This window comes from Buteo buteo, chromosome 28, assembly GCF_964188355.1.
Source record: "Buteo buteo chromosome 28, bButBut1.hap1.1, whole genome shotgun sequence".
Taxonomy (NCBI): Eukaryota; Metazoa; Chordata; class Aves; order Accipitriformes; family Accipitridae; genus Buteo; species Buteo buteo.
The window spans coordinates 9219378-9232435 of record NC_134198.1 but is presented as its reverse complement, the minus strand read 5'-3'; the positions used below and the strand labels follow the sequence as shown (position 1 = coordinate 9232435).

Below are 13058 nucleotides of genomic sequence, written 5' to 3'. Positions count from 1 at the left end.
TGACTGTGTTACACAAAGATGAGCTAATGTTGTGGTTTGTTCTTCTGCACACAGTACGTCTCTATCGGCATGCTAATACTTCCCAGCAGCCTGCCGTTTGAATCATACATTATGTAAGGAAGCACTGCTTCCCAGTGGAGAACATTTATTTTAGGTTTTCATTTTCAGAAATGAATTCAAGATGATACTCCACCATTACAAAAGAAAAAAAAAAAGTTTTGCCTGACTGAAGTGTTTACTCGGATTGGGAGCAATGTCATGCATAGCACTGAAGAACATCTCCGAACCCAGTGAGTGGGATCCATTTCACCTTCTGTTGGCCATCATAAAGTCAGACTACTCCAAGCTGGTCATTGTGGCTCTTTCTGTAGTCAGTGAAAAAACTACAGGTCTAGAGACTCCCTCCGTAGACATCCCATCCTACAACAGATGCCTAACGCAGCTGGGAGGACAGCTGTCTAAGGACAGATGCTTGTAGTAGGCCACTGGACCTTGATGGCTTTTGCTTTGCTAACGTAGGTGGAGAGCTTTACTCACCTCTCTATCTGATGAGGTGAGTCTTGGGACTCTAGAAAAGCGAAAATAGCTGAACTGAATTTAGCAGCCTTTCTCTTTATATGTTTCATGACCACAATTTTCCTTGCAAGCAGGTTTTTCAAGTCTAGACATGGCCTGCACTGGATGAAAGGCATTAAAGGGAGTGGACTAGAATATGTGAACTATAAACAGCACAGGCATTTAACAGCATAGATCCTGGAGGAAGCTTCAACAGAAGAACTGTGGACGCAAGACTAACCCCAAAGCCAATGAAATACAATCCCCTGGAATTTATGGGCTTGCATCTGATCCTACAGGTGAATGATGATTATCTTGCAAATGATGAAATCATCTGATTTTTAGTACGGGGGCAAGGCCAACAGCTAGTGTTTGTATTGCACTGGAACTGCTGGGCAGACAAACAGGACATCAGTGCTACAGCACTGGTAAGCCTGACATGGAAATTAAAGCAGCTATCCCCAAAGGGGTATGAAGATGCTGAGTGAAAACAGTAGGACCCAGGCAATGAACAATTAATACCCAGTTTTTGATGATTTCCCTGAGAGTATTTGTGAAAAGATAGAAATCCAAGGCAAAGCCTGGTGCCTGTTGTATGTATGAAGACAAAAGAGACACAGATTTGGACTAAGCAAAACTACAAGATGTTTATTATCCAGTGGAACTGGAGCACCAGAAGGGTCTTGGAAGTCTAATAGGATACTCAAATTTGAACAAAAGGGAAAGAGATGAGCTTTCCCTTTTTTGGCTTTGATACGCTTGAGACAATCAGTAACTTGATGGATCTGGGGAAGCACACTTATTTATAGAACAGAAAGGTTTTTTATGAGTATCAAGTTGCTGATATACACAAAAATTTGTAGAAGTGAACTCTTTCTATGTTCTAAACCTCTCTGTTTAAGTGGGATTTTTTATATATGATCAACTTACAGTTTATCTTTGTGCAGATTGCCAGAATGATACAATTTGAGGTAAATAACTGCCAACACTTATTTTTAAGGGCTGAGAATACTTTTTTTTTTTTTTTGGTGAGAATTTCACTGGACTTTGAGTGGGAGCTGAATCCATCTCCATGTTTTAATAAGAATGTTTTGGATTTGGCTGATTTTATTGTTTTAAATATGGAAATGCTTCAGATTAACACTTTTTTTTTTTTTTTTTAGGTCAGTAATGCCTGATCTGTTTTGGGCACATCTCATAGCTGTAGCTTTTCATTATACTCTCTTTCCTCCTCTCCTCCATCATCCCACGACCTATGACTCCTTGGTGTGCCTGCCTTTGGAGATCTATAGCACTATATTTCCTTACCACCAAGCAGCATGTTCTTTTTCTCTGAGATCTGAACCTGGGAGTGAAAAAGAGAATGAAGAAACATAATAAACTTAACAATTCTCTCTTTTCTGTTCTTCAGTCTAGCAGCACCTCTGCTCTCTCTTCCATATCTTATCTTTAATGCTGTCATGCCTCACTAAGAAGGCTTGACTCATGGGTTGGGAACTACTTCTTTCGGTGATGACTTGTTAGATTTTTTTTCCCTTCTGTTTATCACGTCTGAGCTAACTCGACAGCTTTCAGTCGCTGCCAGATTGTCAACACTGGACCCAGACGTTCCCTATGTACAGAACGAATGTGGTCATGGCTTTCCAAGCGCAGCATCTGAAAGCCCTCTGCTCCCGGCTTCTCTCCTCTCTACACCAAATATGCCTCTGCCCTTTCCTGGAGGGACGGCATCGGCAGCGGGGGCGGAGGGGGGGGATTTGTCTTCTTTGCCCACTTGCCCCGCTGCCTTTCGGTTGAGATGCCAGCCTGGGAGTCTGTGGTGCTGCTGGTGTTGGGATGTGGCTTAGAGCAGAACTGGAATGGCTGTTTCCCATCTGGTTCAGAGCAGCTGTCAGATGGTAACGAATGCCAGTAGCCAACAGCAGGAGCTTGTTTTTGTTGTGTGTGTTTGTGTTGTACATGTGTAACTTCGGAACCGCCCCTGCACCGGGAAGCAGCTTTCTTCATTTTGCTAACGAATGCACAGAACGGCTCATGTAAAGGTACATATTACCCTGCCCTGTGGTTTGCAAACCATAGTTTGCATTGCTCTGGCTCACTAGCTAAAAGGCCAAGTTAATGTGTATGTGTCAAAGAAATTTAATGAACCATTAACTAGAAATACATCTTATTTACATTTTGCAAAAGGATCTGGGAGAGATGCTGGCTTGACATCTTGACTAAGAATCAGAAATGACTGTGGCAAGTCCTTGTTTAACATATAACGTGATCCAATACCTAAAACATCAGCTATGAAGTTTACATATGGTATTTACATACAAAGCACGCATGTGAAGCAGGCTACCTGCAGGGTAGTCTTTCTGCAAGGATGCCGTGTTTTCAAGAGCTGTAGAAATACCTGAGAGCCTGTAGCAAACCCACAAAATGGAAACATGTTCAGAACTTTCCCCAACGGGACATTTTCAAATAAAAAAGAGTATTTCTTCCCTGCGGCACGTCAGTTTGGATCCCTGCCTAAGGAAAAGTGAGGACTATTTCAAAACTGAGTACGGACAAGCAAGAGAAACTAAATAAAAGGCAGGTCATGTTAAAAACTATCACTGCTTGTTTGTGATTCTGGACAAATCTCCTGCGAAGTTTTAGTTACCTCAAGAACTGACTGGGTAATGGGACCAGCTTTCCAGTGCTTGCTCTTGCCCATCTGGCCAAGGGGCTTTGTGCGCTTGGCCAGGAACGTGACAAATTTCGGGACTGCTGGTGTGTGGCATTTAACCAAGGAGAGCAGCTGTTGCTTATTGTAGAGCCAAGATCTCACCCAGTCCCCAACTGTGAGCTTGTCATATAACCTAGTCCCATAGTGGAGATAATAACGTTTGCCCTTCTTTGGAAATTACTTTGAGATCTGCCAAAGAAAAGGGCCTATTCAAATGCAAAGCCTGATGCTTTTATTTATTAATAGATATTGTGCCAGAGTCACCAATCTGCTCTTGATGCCTAGTGCCGCTCTGAAAACAGAGGATCTGCCTGCTTGATTTAACCCAGCCGGTGAGTGGAGGCCTAGGGCTGCTTCATGGTATTAGAAGCAGCACAAAACAACCAGATGTTAACCAGCAACAACTCACGCTCGGTGTTATCCCGCCTAGTCCTCCTCTAAAACTCAGGCAAACTTGGTGCTGCCTAAGCTTGCCTGCCAGCAGCACCGCGGCTTCTGACACAGAGGACTGGGCTTCTCAAAACGGTCTTCTTCCCTTAGAGGATCACATATTCTTGCAAAAAAAAGCGGTTACAGGTAGAACTATCATCTTCCTTGAGGAATATATTTTATCTACCCCATAGGACTCATAAGGGTGGCTGCTTTGTGCTGCACTGGCAAGTACAGCGCAGGAGTAAAGCGGGTTCACCTGGTACATTGCCATTACTACAGCACTACCTGGTGTTTCTGGAGCCTCTGGCTCAGCTCAATCCTGGCCAAAATTTCCAGGGAAGACAGGCAGGGGAAAAAAAAAAAAAATCTCTTTTCAAGCTTGCCCTGGCTTGATCCCTCTGCTGTCAATGATTAGCAGGTGGGAGGTCTGCTTGTCTAATTTTGTTCCTTCCTTGTTCTCTTTTTGACTGTACTTTCCTGGTGCGAAAAGCCTGGTACTGATTTCAGTCAAACCATAGTTTGCATTGCTGGATCCATTTTTGCTGTCCTCAAGGGAGTGTTTTATTCCATTACTTTCCCCTCCACGCTTACGGTAATAGATGACTTTTTGAAACACTTCTATTAGAACGAAAGCGGAGGGTAAAGTGGCCGACAAACTTTTGTTTTACCAGATGAAATGTAAGGGGAAAGAACCTCACTAATGTGCTTTTACAAAGTTGGCTCCTGGAGCCTAGCGGTATGTTACGGTGTGTTTGTTCTGATTTCCCATCTTTCGAACTGATTTCTCATATTAGAATGTCGCCTCTAGTCACGGAAACGTTTTTATCCCAGGCATTAGGTGATGCCTAATTTGAGCTGCGTCCTTCCCCAGAGGCAGCACACCGCCGAGCCCCGGCGCTCGCTGCAGACCGGAGGGTTTTGCGAAAGAAACGATGGGCTGAAGCGGGATCAAATTAATTTCCTGCCTGAGCTCCGCAGGAGCGTTTTGCCGTCCTCCTCCCTCCCCAGAGGAGGAATTGGAAGCCCGGGGCAGGCCGGCAGGACGAAGAGCCAGGAGATGGCAGCCTCGGCATTGCGATGCCGCAGCCCCGGGGCCGGCTCCCGGCCGGGGAAATTGCCCTTCCCGAAGCAGAAAAAGAGAATATTGCGTACGGCGGGTGGTCGCGGATTTAAAGAAAAAAAGAAACGGGGTGTTTGGTGTTGTTTTTTTTTTTTTTTTTTTTTCCCTGGGGGAAGGCTTTGCCTTGCCTCCGCACCGCTGCCCCGCGGGGAAAAGGCAGGGTGGGAGGGAAGGGAGACGCGGCCAGGTGAGCGCCGTGGGAGGCCAGTTAGGCTCGCTGAGCTCGTTTTGGCCCACGAAGGCCCAATTCTCAGCTGGTTTAGGTCAGTGTCATTCATAAACGTTAGAAGAAGAGGGTCACCGGAGCAAATCAGGAGAGAAAAAAAGCCCCAAGAGTTAAAAAAGTCCCGTTTGCCTTGCTCTGATTGCTAACACCTTTTAATGATGTTCTCCCTCACTATGGGGTGGGATTTTCCTTGGCTTACTTCAGTTTCCATTGAAGTAACGCGGAAAATTCCAACAGCTTTGGTGGAAACACACTCCAGTAATCCGGGATTCTCGGAAGTGTCCTTCCTTTCCAAGAAACATCATTCTTCTGTGATTGAGAGAGCTCTGTCTTTCACAGAAGTTTAATGCCGCTTCACTTCTGATGCTGAAAATCTATTGCAGCAGAAATAAAGCCCAGTGCAAATGAGATTATACACTGAGCTCCCTACTCAAAGAGATTAAATTTCACGGCATTTTAAATATCTTGCATTAATATTATTTGGTCCTTCATTTCTTTTCTTTGTCTGACATTTGGAATTTATTGAACAGCCTGAGTTACTCTCGGTTTAATTCATTGTCTTCAAGGACTTGATGTATATAGTGAATTTGGCTGGCTGTCTTCAAACAGAGATTTCCACTTCTTATTAGCAAATTCCTGGAGCTGTAAGTGTTTCTCTGGTTTTCATACCTCCACAGCATTGCCGTGAATTGACAGAATCACTCAGAAAGCAAAGCTATTTTCGGGTGTCTCCCTGGTCAATAAGGAAAAACGTTCCTCTTGCAAAAGAAAACTGTTTCTCTTCTGCGTGAGTCATGACTCTGCTTGTATGCACAGAGCAAAAGATTTCCAGCTTCTCAGGCTTCACTGGCATTCGGGGTAGGTTTCAGCCAGCCAAGATTCACATGTGGAAACTAAATATGGTCATAGGGTTACACTCCCATTTTTTGCCCATTACTCAGGCTCCTGCATGGTGTATTTCAGTGCCTACTCCCTTTCTGCCGCTGTGCATCTCCCTCTGCTGTGGTAGTTTACTCTGTGGTTAAGGCTAGTAAGATCATAGACAGTACCAGTTACAAACAAGCAGTGTGTTTCATCTTCGGCTTAGGAGTACTATATAAATAAAAAAGACCCAGTATTAATCCTGGGAGGGAAGCTAAAGGCTAGATACCTTTATAAATCTCCATGCTAGAGGGTGTCATCTTAAGCCTTACTCCAGCTTTCAGCTGCAGTAATCGCCACAGTTTTCATGGTAGAACCTGCCAAAAATAGAAAAACAAGAGGGAGAGAACATGTTGTTTTTTTGAAAACAAAACAGCTTGTGTATTTTCAGCAACAAGAAGTCAGAGGGACATTTTTATAATTATATATAACAGCAGAAGGGTTCTGATGTCATGGGAGCCAGAAAAATACATCCTAAATTATACTGCATTTCACCGTGGAGGTTAATCAGCGAGCCAGCAGCGTTTTTAGGTCCCTGTGAGGGTGCTCAACCCCTGCTTGGGACCAGTCAACACATGTGGCTGTGGAAGGGCAGCGGGGAACGCGAATTACGGGCGTCTATCAGTCACACGCCGCTCTGACATGGCGACACAGGTCTCGGCGAGGCACTGGCTCCCTTCCCATCGCTCTCCCGGGAGCCCTCGTCCCCTCCTCAGGCGCTTTACAGAGCTGTGTGGGAGTAGCAAGGGGCCTGATCTCATACTTTGGGCTTGGCCTCGACTTCCTCAAGAGCTCTGTGTTCTCCATTCATCTCAAAGCTATTCCATGCTGCCTGGAGACACAAACCTCAAGGCATCCACCAGTGAAGAGGTGACATTTGCTCTGGTCCCAGTTTCCACCCTTTAACCTCCATGCAGAATGGTAACAGCACCGTGATCAAATGTTACAGAACGGTAACAGCACCGTGATCAAAGTTTTCTACCAATCAATCAGTCCCGCTTTCAGCAAGACTTTTACGTAGTGTCAAACGCATAAGTTTTCCCACCAAATTATATGAGACCTTACTTGATTAAGACAGACTTACGGTCAGGCTGGATTACCATTTTGGTTGAGAGATATTTTGTTAACTGATGATTTACTCTTGCCCTGTACAACTTCCATGTGACTTTGTGGCTTGCTGCAATACTTCTGTTAGAAACCAAACCCAAGATTTTTATACAATAGCTGTGGTGACTACATGGATTAGCAGCCTTGAACTAGAAGTATCCTATACAAATTTTTCAGTCAAACTTTTTAGATTACACTTACTCGTTTCTGTATTATTTTGTGTTTAACTGCAAATAAGTTGCCAGTAGAAGAAATGCAAAATAAATTATTCTACCTTTAATTAGATAAACAGAGCTTATTTCCGTGAGAAGTGCTACACGCTAGAGAGCCAGGGTACAGAGTTCCAAATCACATCAGGTTCACTGTGATCGCATCACTGCTGTCTGGCTATGGAAGGGTTTGTATGGCAGAAGTGGTTCCAGCTTCAGTTCTAGGTCCACACAACACAGAAATTACCAGAAAAATGTTATCAGTGTTGGAAGAGGTAAGAACTAAAAAATGCTGTAGCTTATTTCTTTACTACGAGAACCAGCCCTTTGAAGAGGGATGGGATAGGTATTTCTGCAGGGCAATATAAAAGCATTTTTACTTCTGTTCTGTGTACCAATATTTATTCTGGAAACAGACGACTTGTTTTGTGAGAACTATTCCATTTCACACCCTTTTCCAAGACTATTGAACTGTCTTTAGAAATATTCAGACATGCCTTATGCCAACTATTTGCACCTGTTACATTCTTTATGCAAAATTAAGTCACCGACTGTAAAGCTCCCAAAGGACTTATGTTCTGCATCAGAAAATCATTTGGTGTTTATACATACTGAAATTTGATAGTATGTGCCATGAAAAGGGATCAATGTGGCTGTCATCTGGACTATAACTACCCACATACCCTTGGTTGACAGATATACTGTTATTTCTTAAGATAAAAGTGTCATTTCTTAACTAACTTTCATCAATAGCAGTGTTCGGTAACCCAGCAGGACAGCTTAGTCCTGCTAAAAATTTGAATTTGACATACTCAGAGTTCATGGGGCCACAGCAAGTAGCGTCATATACTGAAAGAACTGGATCTAATACGTCAGTATTATCTAATGACATTGGTCACTATCTGATGGGCATTTGGAAACATAATACTAGGACTCAACAGAGAGCAATAAAATGGTTACCTAGTAGTTTTTAGCTACTTTCAGGGTGGTTTCCTTAAAGGAGTAAAGGCTTTTTGCTTCTAGCTGGTGTTTGTAAACAGAGACAAAAAAAGAATGTAAGCTCCACCTAGGAGAAGGTTACGAAATACTATTGAACAGGCAGAAGGGCAGCTAAAGAGTGATTTTATTTGCATAAGTTTTCTATCCAGAATCATCTACATAACTGCTGGAAGCTCATGCTGAAATGGAGGCAGAGTAGAACAGAGATCAGAACAGGGCAAGGAATTTCTTTAAGACTCCTGCAAGTTGTAGACCTTCTGCAGATGTTATGATGGGCTAATACGGAGGTGCTGGCGTTGGAGGGAAAGAAATATGTTGAGCTGAAGCTGCTGAGCAGAGCAGCAGGGCTCGGTGAATTCTCTGTAAGTCTCGTGAAACAAGTAGGGTAGCACTGAGCATCCCTATGAGCTAGCGACATGCCTGTGTGAATGAAGGAATTCCCAGATATCGTGGTGATGTAACCACTCATGGTGACATATGGAGTAGGGCTAGCTGAAATGACAGTAATGACCACAAAAGGGCAATAGCTGAAGCAACTATCATGGTTGTGGCTGCGAAACTGAGTAAAAGATTTAGTACAGCATGTGCCTTTAATCATTGCTAATACAAATATATGATTAATTCAGCATTGTTAATTCTTCCCAAGTTTATTTTACTTTCCCTTGTCTCTTTACAGGCTTAACCTTCTAAATGAGAAATATTGCTTATTAAGAGAGTCAGGGTTCAATGTCCCCAGGACTCAAGCTGAGGGTTCAAACTGGAGGCTTTTACTAGTGCTAAGAGGAATTTCTCTGCATTTAAGCCCAGTTTTTGTTGCCATCAGCAACAGGGTTGCTTTGAGTTTCAGTCCTCAGTAATCCATGAATCAACAGGTCATAAGCAATGAAGATTTTTTTTTTTTCCCTTATTTTGGATGACTATCCACCAACAGGATAGTTTCAACTGTAAAATTCTTAGTGCCTCAGCCAGGAAGGAGTAAACTGATGATGCATGGAAAGGTCCAAGTTTTTTTGAGAACTCTGCAACAGAAAGGCTTTCCCTACTCCACTGAAGAGCTGAGAAGTGCTGGCTTTAATGTCTCTGTGCTGAATACTGGCATTTGGTCAGACAATTCTGCAACCTAGAGGAGTAAATCTGTATTTTCAGTGGCCTTCCTCAAAGGATGCTTGTTAAATGTACACAAAGGAATTTTTTTAACTGTAGAAATGATACTCCAAAGACACTCAAATTCAGATGAAAAGATCCACTCCTGCTACAATCTGACAAAAGCAGCTCCAGCTCTTTGTCCCTTGGCATCTTTGTTTCCCAGCGTTCTCCAGACTGTTTCAGAAACTCAGCACAGATGAAACAGGCAGAATCTTAGCTGTTTCCAGATGTAGTTAATCATTGTCTAATAGGCAGTAACAACACCTACTCTTGTTAAAAGAAGATGGCTGAATTGACAGACATTTGTAATGGTTGAATCGGAGTCTACACATCATGAAATAAAGAGGTAAAATACTGTACAAGCCAGGAGATGACAAAGTATAAACAAACCTTAAAGGCAACCTTGTCTAAACCTAGAAAAACTCGTATGCTCTATTCAATTGTCAGTTCCTATTATTAGCATATTTACTGTCCTAAAGGAATCCAGATTATAACAGAGGACTTCTGTCAGTGCGATAGAGCACATCTATAAAATGAGTAGTCTAGCAAGGCAACACATGCTTATCGCAGGCAACACAGGCTAAGCATTGCCCACCAACTGACTGGGGTTGGGCTTTGGGATTGCCTGCAGAGAGTTTTTATGCACGAGTCTGCTGCTGGCAGCACTGGGTGATTCCCCAGCCTGCTTCCCAGTGTGCTTCCCCATGAGGGGAAGCAGCTTCCAGGCTGAATTGTTTGCCCAGCCAGGCTCCTGTTGTGCAAATCTGGTCATGCATACTGTGTCCAAGGCAAGTTCTGAGCTGATTTGTCAGTGCATTTAAACCTAGCTCTATCCGGCCATACCTATGGTCATTCCTCCTCAAGGCAAGCCATGCCTAAGTACAAATTTGCACATCTTGATGATGCTTTAATGCCTTGGTTATTGCTGTCTGTATTGGTGCCTGTGGCTGTACTGTTCATATTCGCCCTCCTGTAGGATTCTCTTTCAGTTCAGAATTTACCTGCAAAATGTTACAGGTGGGAACTGAAGAAAGGTACGAAGAGTCATCCCTCTCCTTTTGCCTTCCAAAAGTCTCCATCTATCACTGCCAGATGGAAATGTGCCTGCCGTGCACAGCTTCTCCTCATTCCTTGAGTATGCAAGGCAGGCCCCTGAGATTCTCTCACCCCGTCGTTCTCTCTGTAGAATATATCTGATCCTTTTGAAGTACTTCTTCATTTTGTTTTTTTTTTTCTCTTAGCACCAACTATTTAGTTTCCATGTCACTTTTTTCACTTTGGATTTTCTGCCAGTAGGATTTCGGGCAACATGTACATCTGGCAAGCTACATCTGGAGCTCTGGTTGCTGGAGGTGGGCAGGCTGGATGTTTTGATGAGTAATAGTCACAGATGAAGGCCTATATTCTGATAGTTGCCAAAAAGTTACACAACTACAAATCCCTTGGTCCTTTAAGGTTCATCTGAGCTGATCCTCTGGTGTAAAGCATTTTGTAGCTCAGAATAAATAGTCAGGAAAAGATTGTCAGTGCCTAGATGCACTGCAGGGGTACTCCATATCCTGGATAAAGGTTCAGAGATATGATCAACTGAGAACGTCACAGCTATGACAGTCTTAGATTTAAGTCAAACCCTGGGTGCCAAAACACCCCCTGAGAGCTGCTGTCAGTCTGCAGAAAGCAGAGCAACCTTCAGCATAGGTCCCTAGTGTTTCAGGCTGGAAAACAGAATTGTCTCCAGAAGTCCTAGAACTGGAGATTATAATGCTTGTATTCTCCTCTGCACTGACCACTGCTTGATGGAAGGGAAAGTCTGGATTCTGAAGACTTTAGACCAATAATGGTGTCACAAAGCTCAGGCGGTGCCTTTAAGGTGACCTGGCACCTACTGGGAAGCAGTTGTGCCACATCAGGGGTCTATGGTTAGTTCCTGCACAGCACCCAAGGACAATTGGTCTTATAAAAATTAGATCTAGAGTAGTCAGCATACTGAGCAGTGAGCAGCTTAAGTTTACACCTGGGAGTGCAGTGAGAGGAGTTTAAGTCTCCTCTATCTCCAGGAGTGAGGTGCTAGACTACAACAAGCATCATTTCCCAGCTCTTGCTAGTGATCCCTGAGAATACCTACCACCTCCAGTTCCTGCAGGAGAGGGTGGCAGCCAGAGGAACATCTCATTTGTACTTCCCAGCGTCCCAGCAGTGCGTAGGTGTGACCTGGGTATCCTTACAGTGAGTTTTACTGGCAATTATGCGCCACAGAAATTCGGGTGTCTGCAGGGTTATGTAAATTCAGGTTCTCAGAACAAAAGCAAATTACCTACTGGCATTGAGCCTAGGGCCTTTAGTGGATTGTGTCTTGAATTAACACTAAAATGTGTCTTGTCTAAGGGGGAGGACACAGGCTGGTACTGAGCCTAATCACTCTCTTCCCACTTTTGCCATGCTTAGTAGAAGCAGTTACAAATCTGGTGAGAATACTGTGCATTTATATATTGCTATGGTTATCAAATGTAAAACATTTTACCACTGTGCCTGCAGAAGGCCATAATAGAGAAAAGCATCTTGAAGACAGGATGTGCTAGTTGAGCTACACAATTGAAATTTCAATTAAAACTTCTATAGAAGAAAGCAAGATAGAAATAATGTAACCTGGATCACATGGTGTGCCAGTGTCAGATAACACAAAGTGAAAGAGTTAAGGTTTGTAAGACACAGATGAAGACAGCAAACGTGTCTAGCTCAGCAAAGACTTTTATTCTGTGCCTCTTTCCTCCTCCTCAGGACATGAGGAAAAAAAGGAGGATGCAGCAGATGCACAAGGCAATGAAAGCAAGAAAGTGAACGGGGAACAGTTCTAGTTTAACATAAGAGAGGGTCAAAAGATGGAAATTCTCCATCATTAATAAAAGCCTATGGTCTGTCATTCATTCCAATACATGTATTTCAAAAAAATATTCTGCATTTAGTCCACTGTTCCTAATCAAATTCAGAGAGATCAACCACACAGTCGTGCAGTTCACACTCTCATTTCTCAAAACTTTGTTGCTCCAGCTGGTTTTAACTGGAGTGTGCAGGTCCCCCATATGTTGTCTCAGGGTATTCAAAGGAAAATGGTTAAAGCTAAATGGCGCAATTTAAGAACTGGTGACCCAGAGGATGAGAAGAGTGGCCAGCAACAGCCAAGAAAGTTTTCTGGTAGGAGGAAAAAGTGGTGTTGAACCCACAGGTCCTGATGCAACTTATGATGCTGACTTTCCTATCTAGCAGCGTAAGACTATCTACACCACATTTACAGCCAAGATAGGAGGTTGCCTGATGCCATGGTCTAACAGCTAATGTCTAGTCCCCTAGTAGACAAGCCCGGACCTTGCTACGGGGTGTGTTGTGACTGTGGTATTGATCATGAGCGATATTGCATTGAGAGCCTGGCAGGAGCGCGGGTGTGAGATTCACACACAGCACAGCCCTGTGTCCGCTGCCCAGCAAAGCGCCAGGGACGATGCAATCACAGGGTGAATCTGCACACCTCTCCCATGAAGAGCCCTGGAGACATGACATTATAAACAGTTAAGACGAACAGATGTGTCTGTTCTGAAACTATCAGGCTCTTTGCAAAAACAAGGTATTTTTGAA

The 13058-nt window shown here is 43.5% G+C and overlaps 1 long non-coding RNA gene across 1 annotated transcript in view; it reads right to left on the bottom strand.

Annotated features, from left to right (window-relative positions):
• LOC142045550 (uncharacterized) overlaps positions 1–7495 on the bottom strand; it is a 35148-nt gene extending 27653 nt beyond the window's left edge. The window contains exons 1-2 of the long non-coding RNA XR_012654645.1: positions 7349–7495; positions 6197–6284 (exon numbers count right to left, since the gene is read on the bottom strand). This is a non-coding gene — a long non-coding RNA (uncharacterized LOC142045550). The remainder of the gene's footprint in view (positions 1–6196; positions 6285–7348) is intronic.
• Between the last annotated feature and the right edge of the window lie 5563 nt (positions 7496–13058).